This window comes from Eurosta solidaginis, chromosome 1 (genome assembly GCF_040869045.1).
Source record: "Eurosta solidaginis isolate ZX-2024a chromosome 1, ASM4086904v1, whole genome shotgun sequence".
Classification (NCBI taxonomy): Eukaryota; Metazoa; Arthropoda; class Insecta; order Diptera; family Tephritidae; genus Eurosta; species Eurosta solidaginis.
This window is the reverse complement of record NC_090319.1, coordinates 108,355,021-108,376,364: the sequence shown is the minus strand read 5'-3', so window position 1 is coordinate 108,376,364 and position 21,344 is coordinate 108,355,021. Positions and strand designations below refer to the sequence as shown.

The 21,344-nt window shown below is 41.2% G+C and overlaps 2 long non-coding RNA genes across 2 annotated transcripts; both read right to left on the bottom strand.

The window, feature by feature from the left end:
- Positions 1-1,390: 1,390 nt before the first annotated feature.
- Positions 1,391-9,578, bottom strand: LOC137236707 (uncharacterized). Its single transcript, XR_010948593.1, has 4 exons — positions 9,381-9,578; positions 9,018-9,254; positions 8,832-8,959; positions 1,391-1,812 (listed from the first exon to the last, which is right to left on the bottom strand). It is a non-coding gene; the product is annotated as an uncharacterized lncRNA (long non-coding RNA).
- A 338-nt stretch (positions 9,579-9,916) lies between these two features.
- On the bottom strand, positions 9,917-17,493 carry LOC137236706 (uncharacterized). Its single transcript, XR_010948591.1, has 3 exons — positions 17,272-17,493; positions 11,677-11,857; positions 9,917-11,606 (listed from the first exon to the last, which is right to left on the bottom strand). It is a non-coding gene; the product is annotated as an uncharacterized lncRNA (long non-coding RNA).
- Between the last annotated feature and the right edge of the window lie 3,851 nt (positions 17,494-21,344).

Below are 21,344 nucleotides of genomic sequence, written 5' to 3'. Positions count from 1 at the left end.
GGATATTGATGACAATTTGTGATCGGTCGCAGCTATTAGGTGGGTCGAAACATTGCTACAACAACAACAACAGCCCGTACGTTTGCACAGAACAAACATACACGTTGATCAATTGCTTGCTCAAAGGTCCTTATAAACCGACACCGCAATTTCTTGATAAATTGGCCACAGGTCCACATTTTTTATTTTTTTTATTTATTGTATAATTCAAGCGTTGCGCTTTAGGAGGAAATCGTTAGTTCTTTTTTTAGGGAGAACATTACCCTGTAGCTCTGCAGGTTAGCTACTAATTATGAGAGTGTTTTTGCCCGTTGTACCGGAGGTCACCTTGGGGCAACCCCGCCTATACACATTCTGTGCCCTTTTAGCATTGAAATAGATGTGCAGACTTTGGAGGTACAACTTTTCTCAACATGCCTTGAGAAATATTCACTGTAGGGGCATGATGCTTAGCTGTAGAGGCCATGCTAGAACAATAGGATTTTTCATGTATTTTTTTCTGACTAGGGATCAAGCTGCCATAAAGATATGAGTCATTAACCAATGCATGAGTCATTATCCACTATTTTTCAATAAAATTGCATGTTTTACTGTATTCTCAATTGATATGTATGCACATAAATCGTGCTAAAGCATATTATTATTGTCTCAGATAACCATTGCGTTTTCATCCCAAAGGAATTTTCCATCCCGAAAAACCACAATTTCGCCTTAAACAGTAACGGTATGGCAACGCTTCTGGCAAAACAACAAACATTATGAAACTTCAGAAATCCCCAAATACGTCAAAAAATTTTGAGTGGAACTACCTTCTTTTTTGTATCATGGAACAAAGGAGTGAAACTACAATTAGCTAAAAAAACCAAAGAGAATTTTTTAGATGAAAATAGTGTTGCTTTTTTAAATACAATAAGAGCCGTCACTCGTTATTTTTTTGCCATTTACTCGATGTATACTGAGAGGTAGTCGCTACTTTTTTTTGGGGGAGATGTTTATAAATGTCTTCTATACATTTTCGTGGGGTATTTGTGTTTATTTTTCGACTGTATTTAATTAACTTATTTAATTCTCTTTCCAAAAATCACAGTTGCACAAGGGGCCTACACGGCATGGATAAATGCGAGACAATTAAAAATGTCCCTCTCAGAAAACATTCGGCATCAATTTTTTCAATTTCCAGCGAGATACTCGCCACAAAATAACGAGTGACGGCTCTTATTGTATTTATCCTCTTTGATTAGGTATGTTTTTGTTTTCGCTAACCAAAACATACGCAACAACAACCCGGGTAACTGGCTTGCCGGTTACCCGTACCGGTTACCTTCTGTCAAATCGCTTTTTGGATGAATGAAACACGGCCTTTTTGTTTAAATAATATTTAATTATTAATAATTCATATTTAGAATGTTTTTTACAATTTAAATTATTTCCTTATTACTCTAGTAAACTTTACATATGTGTATAATGATATGTACAAGCTATATAAATACATTAACGTCTATTTATAGTCGTGCCCTTTTTGAAACCTTTTTTCGAAGCTCAGAGTGATGCGGCTCAATTTGCCCTGCGCTGGTGGTGTCATTCAACATCAGTTTGCAGAGCAATATGAGTAGGTATAATACCGGTGATGTTGAGCCTTTGGTCTTGACCCTTTCCCATAATATACTTGTTAGGGCCTTATATGTCGTACTAAAAAGTCGGATGGATAGTTGTCGCAGTTTTCGTGTAATTTGAGCAAATGTATGTTCTTCTTACAGCCACAGCTTGAATATTTGGGATATTGCTATGCGCACATCGTCAAAATCAAATTAACTAGAATGAGAAAGAAACTAATATCAGTAAGGATAGATTAAAAGTTTTTAATATATGTAACCCGAAAAGTTTTCTATAAATAGGGCTCTAAAATTAGGTATTTGCTGAGAGGCCAATGGCACAAGGGACTCAAGGAGATTTCAGATAACCAGAATCAAGAGTACCCGAAGATATTTTGCTATTGCATTTATAGAGAACATAAAATTATACCAAGGGATAATTGATTGATGTTACGAAGTAAATTAGACGTGCTACAAAAACAAATAAATGCAGATGACTGTTTAATAAATTATCTGAAGTCCTTGAATGGATATTCAATTTGAAAAGGGCAGAGTACTGCTAAAACTGCTTTCCCCGAGTAACCCGGGAACGAATTGATATGACTACGCCTATCCTTCTTTAGCAGCAGGGTCGAGCACCAGTTCCGTGTTGGACATGAAAATAAACGTTTGGTTGTCTCCAAGTTGAAAATATGCTAGTACAGAATATACTTGTTTGATGCACCACCGAAAGGATTCAAGGGCTGCTAGCGCTATTTATAGCTTCTCTTTTCTGTTTCTTTAGTAGAACAGGCTCTGGCGACCCCAGGTTTCTGATGGAACTAGGGGGTGGTCGGGATGGCCAAGAAAGTTCAATGTGGCCATGTTAAATCGCTCGCGAGATGGTCGGGATTGCTTCTCAATGGTGCTTGTTACCGGAACGGATCAGATCTATATCTGGCAAAGGATCATCAACATCGATAAAACTTGAACCTTCTATATTATCCCACCCTATCCCACGCGTGGGCTACGCGTCACCCATATGGTCGCCAAGCCTAAAAATTACCCACTGGAAGAAACTACAGGCCTGCCAAAATACTGCACTCAGAACTGCCACGGGCTGTCTTCTTATGTCCCCAGAACACCATCTACATAATGAGGCGAGAATACTCCCCATCAGGGAGAGAAATAAGATGCTAACCAAACAGGTCCTGTTGAATACCCAGAAACCTGGGCATCCCAACAGGCATCTGATTGATGAGCCAAGACCGCCTAGGGACTTAAGGAGTCATCTCCGTAAGCATTTTGAGGAATGCACCTGAGAACTCAGCCGTATAAAGCAAAAAAACACAAGCAGGTCCTTGGTGAACTCCATAAACAGGCGTCGGACTTTTATGCCGGGAATTGCCCGGTGAATCCAGTACTCAGGGAACAGTACTCAAAAATTGCTGAAGAGGAACGCATACTCCCCAGGGAAACGCGAGTCACTCTGGCTCAACTTCGTTCTGGATACTGTAACAGGTTAAACTCTTACATATCCAGAATCAACCCAGAGATACAATATGTATGCCCCGCTTGCAATGTGTCCCCACATGACACCAACCATCTCTTTAATTGTAATGTGGAACCAACGCCTCTAACACCCCTTTCATTATGGTCCACCCCTGTCGAAACAGCAAGTTTCCTTGGACTCCCGTTAGAGGATATTGATGACAATTTGTGATCGGTCGCAGCTATTAGGTGGGGCGAAACATTGCTACAACAACAACAACAACAAGGCGCTTAAGTTACATTGTGCGCTGAGCTGAATCTTCAGCGCGGATACTCCAAAAAAACAATTGTCAAACTCAGTCAGACAGTCAGGCCCCACTAAAAGCAATTGCGGCGTTCGAAATAAATTCAGCATTGGTCCTTGAGTGCATAGAAAAGCTGAATCAATTAGGAGCACCCAAAGTAGTACTGTTGGCCTGGGTCCTAGGCCACAGGGGAACAGAGGGTAATGAGCAGGCGGACAACCTGGACAGGGAGGCAGCAACTGCACGACCCATCGATTCCGAGCCGTTCCTACCTGTTGGCTCACATGTGCATTTATTAGTAGAAGAGAGGGAAAGAGAAAATAACTGTACTGTTGTTGTTGTTGTAGCAATGATCGCCCCACCTAATAGCCGCGACCGATCACAAATTGTCATCAATATCCTCTAACGGGAGTCCAAGGAAACTTACCGTTTCAACAGGGGTGGACCATAAGGAAAGGGGTGTTAGAGGCGTTGGTTCCACATTACAATTAAAGAGATGGTTGGTGTCATGTGGGGACACATTGCAAGCGGGGCATACATTTTGTATGTCGGGGTTGATTCTGGATAGGTAAGAGTTTAACCTGTTACAGTATCCAGAACGAAGTTGAGCAAGAGTGACACGCGTTTCCCTGGGGAGTATGCGTTCCTCTTCCGCGAGTTTTGGATACTTTTCTTTAAGTACTGGATTCGCCGGGAAATTCCCGGCATAAAGGTCCAACGCCTGTTTATGGAGTTCACCAAAGACCTGCTTGTGTTTTTTCGCTTCATACGGCTGGGTTCTCAGGTGCCGTATTTCCTCAAAATGCTTACGAAGATGACTCCTTAAGCCCCTAGGAGGTGTTGGTTCATCAATCAGATGTCTGTTGGGAAGCCCAGGTTTCTGGGTATTCAACAGGAACTGTTTGGTCAGCATCTCATTTCTCTCCCTGATGGGGAGTATTCTCGCCTCATTATGCAGATGGTGTTGTGGGGACATAAGAAGACAGCCCGTGGCGATTCTGAGGGCAGTATTTTGGCAGGCCTGTAATTTCTTCCAGTGGGTAATTTTTAGGCTTGGCGACCATATGGGTGACGCGTAGCACGTAATCGGCTGGCTAATTGCTTTGTATGTGGTCATGAGCGTTTCTTTATCTTTTCCCCAGGTACTGCCAGCGAGGGATTTGAAGATTTTGTTACGGCTCTGAATTCTCGGAACAATTGCGGCTGCGTGCTCACCAAAATCTAGATCCTGATCAAACGTCACACCCAAGATTTTGGGTGTAGGACAGTCGGTAGCGTAGTGCCATCGACGTGGATGTTCAAAATGGTCGACATTTGGGACGTCCATGTTGTAAATAAGGTCGCGGAAGGTTTGGTCGGTGATAATTCCAGGTTTCGCAAGGCGAAAAAACTGGAGAGATCAGGGAGGTAGCTGTTTATTTTATTGCATAGCGCATCGATCTTCGGGCCTGGGCCTGTGGCCATTATAGTGCAGTCATCGGCGTAGGAAACGATTGTGACTCCTTCCAGTGGTGAAGGTAGTTTAGATATGTAGAAATTAAATAAAAGTCGGGATAGGACACCACCCTGTGGCACCCCTTGTTTAATTCTCCTTGGTTTTGATGTTTCGTTTCTAAATTGCACCGATGCCTGCCGACCATCCACATAATTTGCGGTCCACCTTTTAAGACATGGGAGAAGGGTAGACCCTTCCAGGTCTTGCAGTAACGAGCCATGGTTGACCGTATCAAAAGCTTTTGATAGGTCTAGCGCTACGAGTACTGTTCTATGATGGGGGCATCTATTTAAACCGCAATTTATCTGGGTGCTGATGGCATTTAGCGCGGTGGTGGTGCTATGGAGTTTTCTGAAGCCATGCTTATAGCAGGCTAGCTGCAAATTTGCTTTGAAGTAGGGGAGCAAAATGGCTTCAAGTGGCAGGCTAGCTGCAAATTTGCTTTGAAGTAGGGGAGCAAAATCGCTTCAAGCGTATTGGCTAATGGCGATAGGAGAGATATCGGGCGATATGACTCTCCTATGTTAGCTGGTTTTCCAGGCTTTAGTACCGGGACCACCTTGGCCATTTTACATTTTTCGGGTATGACAGAGGTGGAAAGAGACAGGTTGAAGACATGTGCTAAATATTTGCAACCCTCTTTCCCTAGGCTTTTAAGCATCGGCATGGCTACGCCGTCTGGGCCCACTGCTTTGGATGGTTTAGTATGACCGATGGCATCCACAACCTCTTTGGCGGTGATGGTAATTGGTGACGCGCTGAATTTATGTTTATGTGCGTGTCTGTTGGCCCTCCGTCTATCTTTGTCGACCGTAGAATGCATTATATATTGTCGGCAGAAAGCACTCGCGCATTTTTTCGTATCCGACAGCACTTTGTCGCAAAAGGCGATGGAAACTTTGTCATTGTGCCTAGACGGATTCGATAGGAACTTTACAGTGGACCAAAGTTTACCCACACCGGCAGAGAGGTTACAACCGCTTTGGTGCTGCTCCCATTTCCACAAGCAATCTGATGCGTTGGTTTATATCCCTTATTTGGGGGTTGCCGGGATCGAGCTGTCTTATAAGGTCACGTTCTCTCGCTAAACTTGCGGCCTCCGCCGGGAAGTGGGCCGAATTTCGGGAATTCTACCGGCGGGAATGAAACGAGCCGAGGCGGATTCAATGAACTTGCGGAAAACACGCTCTCCTTGGCTGGCATCAGTTGGGATAGGGAGGGCAGCAAAGCGGTTGTCTGTAAAGGATTTGTATTCGTCCCACTTTCCTTTTTTAAAGTTATTCAAAGTGCGTTTTTCTGTGACGATGAAGTCGGCGCAACGCTCGAGCGAAATAAGTATAGGCAGGTGGTCGGATGCCAATGTTACCATCGGCTGCCAGTTGACGCAGTTTACGAGTTCTGCGCTAACGATTGAAATATCCGGCGAACTGTGAAAGCTTCCTACCATACGTGTGGGGCGTCTCCGTTTATTGTGCAGAACGTCGTTTCTTCTATTTGATCCGCCAACATCTCACCCCTACTGTCCGCCCGCAAGTTTGAATGCCATAGATCATGATGGGCATTGAAATCGCCTAAGATGATGCGATTGTTGCCAGTGAGTAAGGCCCTGATATTAGGGCGGTATCCACTGGGGCAACAGGTGGCAGGAGGAATGTAGATGTTGATGATTTCTAGGTTTGCATCGCCTGACCGGACAGATAGGCCTTGACGTTCTAAGACATTGTCCCTGCGGTCGATGCCAGGATCAAATATATAATATTGCACAGAGTGGTGTATGATAAACGCGAGGCCGCCTCCACTTCCGCTCTCGCCGTCTTTCCTGTGGACATTATACCCACAGCAGCTCTGAAATGCAGATCTTGCTGTGAGTTTAGTCTCTTGAATCGCAGCAATGCGGATGTTGTGCCGCTTCATGAAATCGACTATCTCCGTAATCTTCCCAGTTAGTCCATTACAGTTTAACTGCAGAATTCTGAAGTGCATAAGGGGAGACGCCGCCACTCTGGGGGTAAGAGCCTGGACGCAATTGCTGTTGTGGTCCTGGGACTGGGCGTCCTTGGGCAAGCATGGCGACCTGGCAACATGGCGCGATGAAACCCGTCGGGGGGTTGCCGTCGCGGAGACCAGAACATCTAGGAAAGTGGCACCACCCAAGGCAGGAGCTGCATTGGGCGGATGTCGCAAACCTATATATTCTGTGCTGGCAGACGGTGCAAACGGAGGTAGGGACTAAGAATCTGTTTCCCTGACCTGCACGATTGCTGCCCGAAAAGAGGGGGGGGGGGGGGGGGAAGACGGGGGCAGGGGCTGATGCTCAGCATTGCTACCAACTCTACTACGAAGGTAGTAGTTATGAGTGGTACCAGCTGTTTGAGTTGTTGGCGCCGTGGGGCTTGTTGTGGCTTGCTGAGCAGCGTGGCTGCTGGAAGGTAGGGGGGGGGGGGGGGGGGCGCTTAGGCATAGACTACGGTACGCTATTGGGCGTGAAGAGCAAGGAACCACAAAAGATTTATAAAAGTTACGTGGACGTCGGGTTTTGGGATCAAGCCCAGAACAACCTGTCCGATGCAACCATCCCTTGCACGAGACACACTGAACAGACTATGACGTCCTAAAAAGATTCTTTTCCGGCAGATGCAGCAAAACCATTTCTCAGGACCGGGGTCAGGAGACGGACCTGGATTGGATTCGATGCCTCCCCGGAGTAAGAGAGTATGGAGCAGTCCTGCTGCAAGGAGCTGCTGGGAGGATGACAATTTGTGGGAGGGACGTAACAAATTAAATGGGGTCACACTGAAATGACAGTCCTTGGTCGGGCAAAATCCCGATTCGCTCCGGTACATAGAACCGACTGCCTTGGGAAGCGAAAGAACTGTACTGTTAGGCCTTAGAAACCTAACTGTACTGTCAGGAGGTTATAGCACAAATCGTTACAGGGAAATAATAGGCCTCTCGAAGGAAAACCAAAGAATCCTAACAGTTATTTTACAGGACATTGTAGAACTGAACGTATGCAGAAACTGGGCATACTATGGAATAGTACATGCTGATTTTGTGACCCATATCCTCCTAGAATGCGACGCAATCTCAAGACGTAGGGCTAAGTTTATGGGCCCACCATGGCCAGATCATTTCCACATTCAATCCCTCAAGCCAAGAGAACTTCTAGGGTCCATCAAGGAAGTAGGCTTGGATGAGGTGCTGTGAAGGAGATGAGGGCTTAATAGACGAGTGGTTGTTGTTGTTGTTATACAGTGCTTCGCCCTATCCAATAGGTGCGACCAATCTCAAATTGTCATCAATGTCTCTAACGGGAGTCCAAGGAAACTGCTGTTTCAACAGGGGTGGACCATAATGAGACGTGTTAGAGGCGTTGGTTCGACAATACAGATGAAAAGATGGTTAGTGTCATGTGGGGCCACATTGCAAGCGGGACATACATATTGTATGACGGGTTGATTCTGAATAGGTAAGAGTTTAACCTGTTACAGTATCCAGATCGAAGTTGAGCTAGAGTGACTCGCGTTTCCCTAGGGAGAGTGCGTTCCTCTTCTGGGAGTTCTTGGTATTTTCTTTAAGAACTAGATTCGCCGGGCAATTCCCGGCATAGAGGTTCGACGCCTGTTTGTGGATATTACTGAGGACCTGCTCGTTCTCTTTGGCACCACTCTGGATTTTCGGTACAATTGCGGTTGCATGCTCTCCAAAATGAAGATCCTGATCGAACTTCATACCCACATTTTCCTTGACTTGGACAATTAAGTTAATTATTAATAAAGTTTTAATTGTTCTACAGTCGAATAGTCGAGGAAACGATCTTCACTAAAAAACTAATCGTGACATTAATTAATTCTTAGTCCCAAAATAGGTTAAGTGTTTATGTTGCTAAAAAATAAAAAAAAATAAAAATATATGCAACTTTTTTACTTTCACCAACGATATGCATATGCGATAGATGTTTGGACTCACCAGTCAGTTGTTAGTATAACATCACCATCTGAAATTTTCTCTTGTGCAGAGTGACTAATAGCTTCGGCCGCTTTTCCAATTTGATTTTCTACGTACGTATTAATGAACCGGCATACATTCTCTTTCAACTGTAAATACAAGTATAATAATCACGTTATACTAATAAAAACAGATATCTAGGCTTACATCAGATTCCCATTGATCAGTTGGCACATAGTGTACTTATGCACAATGAGTTGGCAGCTGTGTCAATATATTCGGTCGACAGTTTTGTAAATGTTCAACACAATTTTTTTTTTTTATGAATGCGTGTTCTTCACTCCTGAAGACCTTATTATGATGATTAGTTCTTATACTACACAATCGCAAAAATTTTGAAGGCAGCTACATATCTTTTTTTATTTCGAATTTAAAACTTATCGCCTGCATAATATGGCGGTATGGTCGAGAAGGTTGGTAATAGTCTAGTTGAGGGGTCGACTGCTTTTGACACCTCTCTCGATATTTTTGGTAGCGTATTAGCAGTCGACCCCTCAACTAGACTATTACCAGAAGGTTTAATATGCTCATGCTAATCTTTCCCGAGATGGTTGGGCTGGTATAGCTATCATAGCTATAGCTATCATCCGGTGGCAAAATCCTGAGCCAGATAAATAATTTTGCATGTAAATGCAACAACAACGATTTGAGCCAGATAAATCCAGATATAAGTCTAGTTCAATTTGTGAGCCAGATAATTTCTCTACAAGTCAGGTACCCGTTACCTAATCGATTACTTAATCGTTACCAATAACTTGGTCACCAATTATCGCCTTAATGACTTGTACATTGCTGTCGGGAAAAAGGTAACGCATGCGCTCTCTCAAAATAGTGTACGTGTGACCCGCTTTCTCGCTCTTACCTATCGTGTTTTCAACATTCCTTCTCGCTCGATGTTGTTTACATTTTTAAGTTACTTCATTAGGTATGTTTTCGTTATCGCTAACCAAAACTATTCAACAACAACAACACGGGTAACTGGCCTATCGGTTACCCGTATCGGTTACCTTCTGTCAAATCGCTTTTTCTATGAATGAAACGCGTCCTTTATGTTCAGATAATATTTAATTATAAATTATTCATATATACAATGTTTTTTTACAATTTAAATTATTCCCTTATTACTCTAGTGAACTTTACATATATGAATTTTTATATTTATAAACTATATAAATACATTAACGTCTATTCATAGTCGTTCCCTTTCCGAAACCTTGTTTTGAAGTTCTTATTTTTCATATTAGTTTGGTAGGTATAGTAACATCAGACGTAGCGAAATTAGGAAGCATGTCAGGAGTATCATCAGAATCCAAAGAAGCATGGTGATTCATTTCGTCACCTCCGTTTTCTCCCATATCCGGATTCATTCCATACTAGTCATTATAAATAGCTTGTAGATGCCACATAGGTGTAACCATACCCTCAAGATCTTTCCGTTCAAATCTTGTGGTGTAAAATGAGCAAACTTTTCATAAACATGTACACGTAAACTTGTATTTGTTCTAAATTGTTCACCACATTCTAAACATAGAAAAGATGTTCTTTCATCCACTGATTTCTCATGTTCCTTTATTAAGTGTTTGCGTAAATACCATTGTGATTACAATATGGACAAACAGTCAATTCTAAACTTTTCGTTGTTACATCAATTGTTTCAGCGTGTTGTACACGTAAATGAAAATTCATACTTGAATGTATTTTCGTCTTCCAATCGCATAAGTTACATTTTAAATAATAACTATTAGGCATATGAGAAATCTCATGGTCCAATATCTTTTTGAAGCTTGGTGTAGCTGCTAGAATATCACAAAATTTACATTTTGCACCACGTTCGTTATATATAAATTGTAAATGTTCTGGTTTCTCTACACGATGCATAAAGTTTAGATGCTTTTTCCAACAATGTGGTGAATTTAATTGAAATACATACATTGGGCATTGTCTCATGAAAAATTTTCCATAAATATACTGAGCCTCTTTGTGTAGGCTCTTTTCTTAACATCTAATTCTGGTCGTACCGGATATGACAGTTTTGCTTCAGGTTATAATCCATACACATACTATTTTCATATTCTGTTTCATAATTTTCATCTTTTTCAACATTGGACTTTGCATCTACATTATTATCATCATCGTCATTTTTTGATAACTCTGTTTTAAGCTTCATATTTATCAAAGGTTCATCTTCCTTAGTTATAGAATTAGAAACATTGTCACCTTCGGTTAAGTTTTTATCAAGTTTAGCTTTTTTCCTAGGTTTAAATTCTTTACTATCCGTACTAGAATTAATACCATCATCTACATTTTTCGTGGTCTGTTTGAGTTTTTAAATTTGCCAATGGTTCGCCTTTATCATTATTAGAATCAGAATGGCCTTGGCCATCTTCAACGTGTTGCAAAGTAGGCGACATATGTTGGTGTTGATGTTTGCGCATATTGCGGATATGTTGGTGGTTCACTAGTCATTAATTGTTTAGAAGTTTCAACTTGTTGCGATTGTTGTTGTTGTTGCTGGCTGATGATGTGGTGTTAGCGTTTGTTGTACAATTTATTCGGGTGATTGCACATATTGCTGGTGTTGTTATGGTGCTGGAAAACCTTCCGATATTGAAAGTCCTTGATTAGTGTAATCCCCACGTAGTGAACTACTCCTGTGACCGCGTCCGCGGTAACTATTACATCTGAAGGCGCTTAAGTTACAGGCATAGCTGACATCGCTTATATAACAGGTTGACTCTATAGTAAAAACCAAAACAAAATATTAGAATCAGTGTTTATGAATAACATATTTAAAATAAGCTCTTACAACAACGTGATCGGTGGCTACATCCCCGTGAAAGTAGTGTGGTGTTCCTCCTTGTATAAACGTAGGTACTGGATGTGCTCAACCGTGCAGTTTTCTTCTAATTTGAGCAAATGTATGTTCTTACAGCCACAGCTGGAATATTTGGGATATTTCTATCCTCACATCGTCAAAATCAAATTACCTAGAATGAAAAAGAAACTCATATCAGTAAGAATATATTAAAAGTTTTTAATATAAGCCGAAAAGTGTTCCATAAATAGGGCTTCACACATAGCTCTTTTCTGAGAGGCAAAAGGCAAAAGGCACAAGAGAAATTTCAGATAACTAGAATCAGGACCTGGTAAAGTAACTTCAAATGAACCTCCACCATGCCTATGCATCTTCCGTTGGCAGGGGTACCCAAAGATACTTTGCTTTAGTCGCAACTACTTCGTATGCGCATTTCTCTGTGCTTCCTTTCGGCATGCATCAATTTCGTCATTACTATAAAGGCCATCTTGCTCACAGCAATCCAACAATCTATTTGTCCGCAAATTCGTGGAACTAAATTCCTAATGGAAGGTTCCTCTCCAAAAACTCTGTTTACAGACGGTCTTTCGCCGTGAAAACGAGGGCAGTGAAACATTACATGTTCTGCGCTTTCCAATTCGGATGGACAGCTTGGATAGAAAGGATGCTCCTCTACCCCACGCTTATGTAGATATTCCTTGAAGCCACCGTGCCCGCTCAATATCTGTGTGAGATGGTAATTTATTTCGCCTTGTTTTTGCTTGTACCATTACGCTATATTCCGGACTAGCATGAAGGTCCAGCGCTCTTTTCTCGAATCTTCCCACCGTTCTTGCCAACTAACTATTGTGCGTGACCTTGCGCTTTTCTTAGCATCTTCAGATGGTCGGCTGAATCCATTGCCATACAGATCGGCCATTTCACCTGAGATTAGATCTACTGGGATTTTCCTGGATAAAACTGGATCGCGTCGTGGGAACAGCACATGCTATTCGTATAGCAGTAATGCGGTAGGCTGCTAGTATAACTTTTTGGTGGACCATTTTAGATCTGTGCCATACTGGTGCTGCATATAATATTATAGAGCTGGTTACGTTGGATAATAGCTGACGGGTAGCTTCGCTTGGGCCGCCGATGTTGGGCATTATTCGCGTTAGGGTTCCACTAACTCCCTGAAGTGCTCCCTAAAAGTTAGTTTTGAGTCAATGATTACTCCCTAGATATTTCAAGGAGGGTTTTGAATTTATTTGATAATCTCCTATGGTGAGTTGGTCATCCACAGTCCGCTTTGAGCTCATCAGAACCACTTCTGTCTTATTGCTAGCCATCTCCAGCCACGTGTTCGTCAACCATTCCTTTATTCTTCCCACGGCGTCATTACATAATGCTTGGAGCAGATCAAGTTTTTTGGCCACTGCTACTACGACAATATCATCTGCATAGCCAACAATATCCGTGCCTCCGGGAAGGTCGATTTGTAGCACCCCGCCATACATCGCATTCCAAAGAGTTGGACCTAGAACAGATCCCTGAGGGACACCGCCCGTGGTGTTGTGCTTTCTTAGTCTCTCATCTGTATCAAAAGGGAGTACCTTGTCGGTTAGATAGCTACAAATTATTCGGAGCAGGTACGGAACTTGTCTTGGGACACCCAAAGTGCACTCACGCTTCTCATGGCTCCAGCGGGTTAGCGGCTTCCTAGAACTTAAGCCACTTGCTGCTTCTAGATCTGACAGCTGTCAGCTGGAGTCTTAGCTCGGCAAGCGCAGGGCACGAGCACAGAACGTAATCGATCGTTTCCTCCTCCAACCCACACTTCCTACATCTGCTATCATTGACCAAGCCTAATTTAAAGGCATGTGGCGCCAGAAAGCAGTGTCCAGTAAGAATACCCGTCATGAGTCTAGTCTACAGTTTAATGATAATGAAAATATAAGAATCAGTGTTTATGAATAACATATTTTAATTAATCTCTTACAACAACCTGATCCGTGGCTACATCGCCATGTAGGTAGTGTGGTGTTCCACCTTGTATAAACGTAGGTACTGTATGTGCTCAACCGTGCAAATTGACATTAGCAGTAATATTATTTACATAAACATAGCATGATATTTGTGCAGGCCTCAATATAGCATACATTGGTTCAGTTCGGTGTGCACCAGCCACTGGTACAAACACTTTTGAATGCATAGCTTTCATATAGGATGGATGTCCAGCAGTGCTCCGGTTGTGCCAATATGTAATGGGCTGCTCCGTGTCTTGGTACGGCTGTATAGGTATAGGCGGGTGCAATGTATTACTAGTCTGCTCAAGATCGTATGGTACATATATGGCTCGAAGACGCCAGAGGGGATTGGAGCCAGAGTTTTTGGGCTCAGAACCAAAATATCAGTAACTCTAAAAGCGCATCCGAGCATTTTCGAGCGGAAGTATTCGCCATAAGTTAGTGCGCTAAGCTGAACCTTCAGCGCTGATACCCCAATGAAACAATTGCCATACTCAGTCAGGCTGTTGTTGTTGTTGTTGTTGTAGCGATTAGGTTACTCCCCGAAGGCTTTGGGGAGTGTTATCGATGTGATGGTCCTTTGTCGGATACAGATCCGATACGCTCCGGTAACACAGCACCATTAAGGTGCTGGCCCGACCATCTCGGGAACGATTTATATGGCCACATTGAACCTTCAGGCCATCCCTCCCTCCCCACCCCCAAGTTCCATGAGGAGCTTGGGGTCGCCAGAGCCTCGTCTGTTAGTGAAACGGGATTCGCGTCTCTCCCACAAATTGTCAACCTCCCAGCAGATCCTTGCAGCGGGTCTGCGCCATACTCTCCTCTTCCGGGAAGGTATCGACCCCAATCCGGGTCCTTCTCCTGACCCCAGTACTGAGAAATGGGTTTGCTGCGTTTGTCGGTAAAGAATCTTTTTAGGACGGTCATATATATAAGGGCCTGAAATATTTCAATGAACTTCCTAATCACATAAAAAGTAGTAATAACTTCAATACTTTTAAAAAAAGTTTATTGGAGCTTTGTAAAACTCTTCCAATAAGATAAAGTTTTTTCTTTTATTTTTTTTACATGATATACCGATACTGGAGCGCGAAAAGGGAATGGTAATATTGGTAGCAGCAAAATACAATGCATCCGGCCCTAAGGAAAAGAAAATCGGTTGCCACCTGTAACTCCAGACAATTCCAACAACTAATTTCGCTGGAATTCGGTATTTCCAGCTGGTATTTACTGTTGCTGATCGGAATCACTCGCTATCCGACAGCATTAATATAACAATAAAATTATATAATGTGTAACAAAAATAAAGAAAATAAGGCCAAATAAAAGTTGCAGCGGGGGGGATTGGAAACACGCCCTTTTCAACCTCCCATTATATGTTGAGATGTGCTAATCGGAATCTTCATGCATTCCGACAGCGTCTTTAATAAACAAAGTTGAGGGGTTATTTTCAATTTCCAACATCCAAAGACATGTTTAGCTGCATTGATCGGAGACTAATACATTCCGACAGCTTAAAATACACATATAATTGAAAAATATAAGTTCCAAATTTTGTTGCCTTAAGCTGGGAGCACTGGAGGATTGGAAACGTCGTAATGAGTGGCTCCCAGACTCGTCCCTTTAATGTCACGCTAGTAAATATGCTGATCGGAATCACATGGCATTCCAACAGCATATTCAATAGAAATAAGTGATTATAACAATGAATTGTACTTAGTAGTTTAAGTTTTAGGCCTAAACAGCCGTAATAATAAATAAATTAAATTAAAAAAATAAATACTCTTGTCAGTGTTTCACGTGCAAGGGATGGTTGCATCGGACAGGTTGCTCTGGGCTAGATTCCAAAATCCAGCGTCCTCGTAACTTTTATAAATCTTTTGTGGCTCTTGTTGTTCACGGCCTCATTACATTATGAGGAAATACGGCACCTGAGAACACAGCCGTATGAAGCTAAAAAACACAAGCATATCTTCAGTGAACTCCACAAACAGGCGTCGGACCTCTATGCCGGTGATTCCTGTACTCAAAGAACAAAACTAGCAGAGGAGGAACGCACTCTCCCTAGGGAAACGAGAGTAGTCACTCTAGCTCAACTTCGAGCTGGATAACGTAACAGGTTAAACTCTTACCTATCCAGAATCAACCCCGACATACAAAACATTGTCCTGCTTGTAATGTGTCCCCACATGTCACCAACCATCTCTTTAACTGTATTGTGGAACAAACGCCTCTAACACTCCTCTCATTATGGTGCACCCCTGTTGATACAGAAAGTTTCTTTGGACTCCCGTTAGGGGACATTGATGACAATTTGTGATCGCTCGCACCTATTGGATGGGGCGAAGCACTGCTTCTACAACAATAGCAGGCGGACAACACGGAAAGAGAGGCAGCAACTGCATGACCCATCGATCCAGAGCCGTTCCTGCCAGTTAGCCCACAGGGGCACTTATTAGCAGAAGGGAGGGAAAAGAGAGAACACTGGCGCAATATGCCAGGCCTGAGTCAATCTAAGTTACTGTTAGGGGTTACAGCAAAACTCGAATTAGGGCATTAATAGGCCTCTCAAAAAGATAACCTAAGAACCCTAACGGCTATTCTTTCAAGACACTGTAGACTGAACAGTCAAATGCAAAAGCTGGGTATGTTGTTGTTGTTGTTGTTGTAGCGACTAGGTTACTCTCCGAAGGCTTTGGGGAGTGTTATCGATGTGATGGTCCTTTGTCGGACACATTTCCGATACGCTCCGGTAACGCAGCACCATTAAGGTGCTGGCCCGACCATCTCGGGAACGATTTATATGGCCACATTAAACCTTCGGGCCATCCCTCCCTCCCCACCCCCAAGTTCCATGAGGAAGCTGGGTATAATATCGAGCAACACATACCGATTTTGTGATGGATCAGCAGACGGTGGACCATATCCTTCTATATTGCGGCGCAATTTCAAGACGTAGGGCTAAGTTTATGGGCTCACCATGGCCAGAGCATTCCCACATTTAATCACTCTAGCAAGAACACTGCTGGGGTTCATCAAGGAAGTCGGCTAGGATGAGGTGCTGTGAAGGAGATGTGCAAGTCACTGTGCAATCTTCAATAAATTATCTATCTATCTACGTTCCGGTAACAAGCACCATTGTGGTACTAGCCCCACCATCTCGGGAACTATTGACATGATCGCAATGCGAAAGTCTGCTAAAATGTACCATTCTCCATGGAATGCTCGATATATAACTTTCCATGTTTTGAAACAGTGATGAAAAGAGCAAAATTTACAAAAATTTTAACTGGCTGTGGGTAGTAAGGTGTTGATGTCCTCTCTTAACGCAATGTAATGACAACTGCGATGCAGGGAAAATGACAAAAATCTTGCAAATCTACTGATAATAATTAATTTATGCCTCCCCTTCTATGCAGTTCTATGTATACATACATATGTATTTTTCTCTTCATACGCTAATTAAAAAAATTAATTGGTTTTCTCATGAACTTCGAACTCTGTCGTATTTGCATTCTTCAGTTGATTATCAACAAAAGCATGACAAATTATTTAATATGGTAGCCAATTTACTTACCCTTTCTGGTGCGATGATTCCTGGACAATCGGGCCTGACTAGACGCGATTTTTTTTGCCTTAAGAGAGCGTGCTTAACGCGAACCATATCATGTTATGGCACACCTTTGGTGATGCAAAAAATCAAAGCCATTTCTGCTTCTAATGCTTCTGGGATAGCAGCAGCAGCTCCCGGTGGCGCCACACAAATAACAGTTACATGCCGATCAGTTGCCTTTTTTGCTCCGGCTTCCTATTCAATTTTAATTCACATTACATTATCTACTAATGCAATTTTTAATCACTACAAATCAATATAAATTGCCGAAGCAAATACTGGCAAACCAAGATGCGTAGTTCCACCCTTTTTTAGGGAAATACATCCAACCAGTTTGGTACCGTATTCCAAAGCATGTTGCTTGTAAAGTACCTTGTATCCTTGGCAAACGACACGTGAATCTGCATTTAGTTGTAGATTTCCTCTGATTTTGGCATATTCTGAGCTGAATCGGAACCCGGCGGAGATGCTATCTATTAGAATAATATAACATTTTTTTTATTATTTAAAAATGCACATACGTATGAATGAAAATCAGAAGGTAAATAATGTTGTTGTAGCGATAAGGACACTCCCCGTTATCGACTTTGTTGGTCCTTTGCCGGATGCAGATCGGGTACGTTCCGGGAACCATTATGGTATTAGCCCGACCATATCGGGAGCGATTTAGTTGACATCAAACCTTGTAGGCCATCCCGTCGACTCTATACAACTTAATATGGTAACGAATTAAAAGACGGTGCACCACCTAATTTTTATCAAAAATTATCAAACGTGGAATCAAAAGGCGCGCCTCCATCTCCATTTTTATTATTATTTGATATTTTTAAATTAGGTGTACCGTCTTGTAAAACGTTACCCTTAATATTATTTTGGGCGAAGGCCGCCAACGCAAAAAGATGGTCTCTGCAGCAAAATTTTTAATTTCCGTCACATGTCACAACTAAAATTAACTTAATGTTATTTTGGGCGAAGGCCGCCAACGCAAAAAGGTGTTCTCTGCAACAAAATTTTTAATTTTGGTCACATGTCACGCTGATCAAGCGAGAAGTCGAGAGGAAAGGACGTGTTTAAGATCGCTCGTTGAATTTTGTTTGCAAAAATGGTGAAACGCTTTGAATAATTATTAAAAGTGACAAATATGTGAGATAGAGACTCTGTAAGATCAGTTCACTTTTAATTTAACAAAATCTAATATCAATAACGATTCAAAACCTAGTGAAATACCATATAAATATTTAAAAATTTTATACCGGTGAGAAAGTGACTCAAGTCTAGCGGTTAGAAACGCATACATATGCATATATAATTACAAATTAACACAAAACGAAAACGGCATAGTGAAAACGATAGCAAAGGCAATATGTCTGAAAGCGAAAATAAGTGTGACAAGTGCAAACTTGCAATTCGCGGGGAGACGGGAATTAGATGTGTGGGTGTGTGTGCGAAAGTATACCACTCGGCAGCAAAATGTTCCGGCTTGGATAGCTATAAAGCTACTGTAATAGGAACACATCCAATGGTGAATCAAATCAAGCTGAAGTAGTGGGGAGGGAGAATGAGAAATTTTGTAGTGAAATAAAAACAATAGTAAAGGAGAAAAACGATGGGATACCACAACAAACATATGCAAATATTCTAAGAACGGGTGAAAATAAAAACACAGCTAGGGCCGTTCCAGAGCTTAAGAAACGGGCTCCTATTATTGTTAAACCGAAGGCAAAACAAACTAGTGAAAGAACAAGGCAAGATCTAAATAATAAAATTAACCCTAACGAGCTAAAGATAACAGACATTAAAGCGGGCCAGAATGGTATTATGGTGATCGATAGTATTAATGAAGATGAAAGAAATAAGATTAAACAAATTATGGATAAAAAAATAAGTGATGAATATGAAATAAAGATACCACGTGACTATAAACCAAAATTATTTATAACAGGCATGCAGTTTGAAAAGAATAGAGATGACCTGATCGAGTGTCTAAGAAAGCAAAACAAATGCCTAGAACAGGGTGAAATAAAAATTATTAAGCAATATAATGTTAAAACTAGCAACAAAAACTATTACAACGCAATATTGGAGGTGGACGAGGAAATGTTTACTAATGCTTTAAAATTGGATAAGCTCAACGTAGGATGGGAAAGGTGCAAAGTTTACGATGGCGTTGATGTGACAACGTGTTTCAAATGCAGAGGATACAATCACAAGGCAACTGAATGCAAAAACGAGGAAGTTTGTACCAAATGCTTGGGTAAGCATAAGACCATTGAATGTAATGAACAACCAGCAAACAAGTGTATAAACTGCATAAAGGCAAATGAGAAGTTAAATCTAGGACTAGATGTCAATCACTCGTGCAATAGCAGACAGTGCCCAGTCTACCTAAAGCACTTGAATGCAAAAAAACAAAGGCTAGGATACTAGCAGCGAACACCCAACGCACTGATAAGCCCGCCACAATTCAATGAGATACCGCTGAAGAAAATTCGATACAAAGAAAGACTGCAGACTAGACACAATGAACTTAAGTGCATATACTTGAATATTAACAGCATAGTATCAAACAAATGTGAACTGGAAGTGTTGGCTGAAGTACATACACCAAGTATCATATTATGTTCGGAAACGTGTACAACGAAAGATGTTGAAGACAGCGAATTAGAAATAGCATCGTATAATATGGTTAGATGCGACTCGCACAGCAGGCATACAGGAGGAGTACTAGTGTATGTTCACAGGACAGTGGAGATAAATGTAATTTATAATGCTAGTGTCAATATGAACTTATGGTGCATTATAATAAAATTGAAAAAGGTCGATAAAAAGTGGCAAATATGGGTTCTGTATCATTCACCAAGCACAAGTGATGCAGCGTTTATCGAGTACCTAAATGAAATATTAATCGATAAATTTGAAAGAAGTAAATGTAATATACTAATCGGGGATTTTAATATAAACATGAACTACATATCAACATATAGTACAAAATTGAATGAGATATTTTCTGTGATGGGTATGACCCAAAAAGTAGAATTTAATACTCGAATTACAGATGCAAGTGCATCTAAAATTGATTTATTATATTCAAATTCAGATGAAATACAGTGCAATAATTTGCCTGCATACAAAATTTCAGATCACGAAACAATAATGTTCAATATTAAAACGTCTAAATCACACCAGATGAGAATGACCAAGAAAATCACAGCTTGGGATAAATATAATAGTGAAATCTTAATAAGCATCTTGAGATCATGTAACTTCAACATAAATGAAAACCTACTAATTGATGAGAAAGTCGAATTAGTGAACAACATAATAATGCAAGCTATGGAAAGTTTAACGTATGAAAAAGAAGTTCATATCAAGCTTATGAATAAATGGTACGACAGAGAACTGGCGCAAATGAATAAATGCAAATATAATAATTATAAGCTTGCGATACAAACAGGTGATTGGAACGAATATAAAAATATAAATCGTATCTACAAAAAGCTAGTAAAAATAAAGAAAGTTAAATATATGGAAAATAAAGTCGAAATGAATGAAAATAACGCCAGAGAAATGTGGAAACATCTTAAGCAAGCGGTTTGCTTAACGAGAGATAACGAAGGGATTAAAAAGGCGATAATAGATGGTATGATGGTAGAAAATGAAACTGAGCTGGCAAATGGTCTAAATAGGTTCTTTATAAATAGCGTAATAGAAATTAATAACATCATAGAACCTTGCCGTATAGCACTAAGTGATGTACAAGTCAATTCTAGATTAAAGTTTGCCAAAATAACAACAGATGAAGTTATTAATATTCTGAAAGAGTTCAAATATAAAATAGGCGGCAGAAAACTTATATCTGATGGAGTACTTAAAGACTGTATATCGTATACAGGATATTTCTACGCACAAATAATCAATAACAGCCTAGAAGAGGGTCTTGTACCAGAAAAGTGGAAAACGTCAACGGTGATACCAGTGGAAAAAGTTAAAAAGACAGTAAAACCTGAAGAACTTAGACCCATAAACACCCTGCCTAG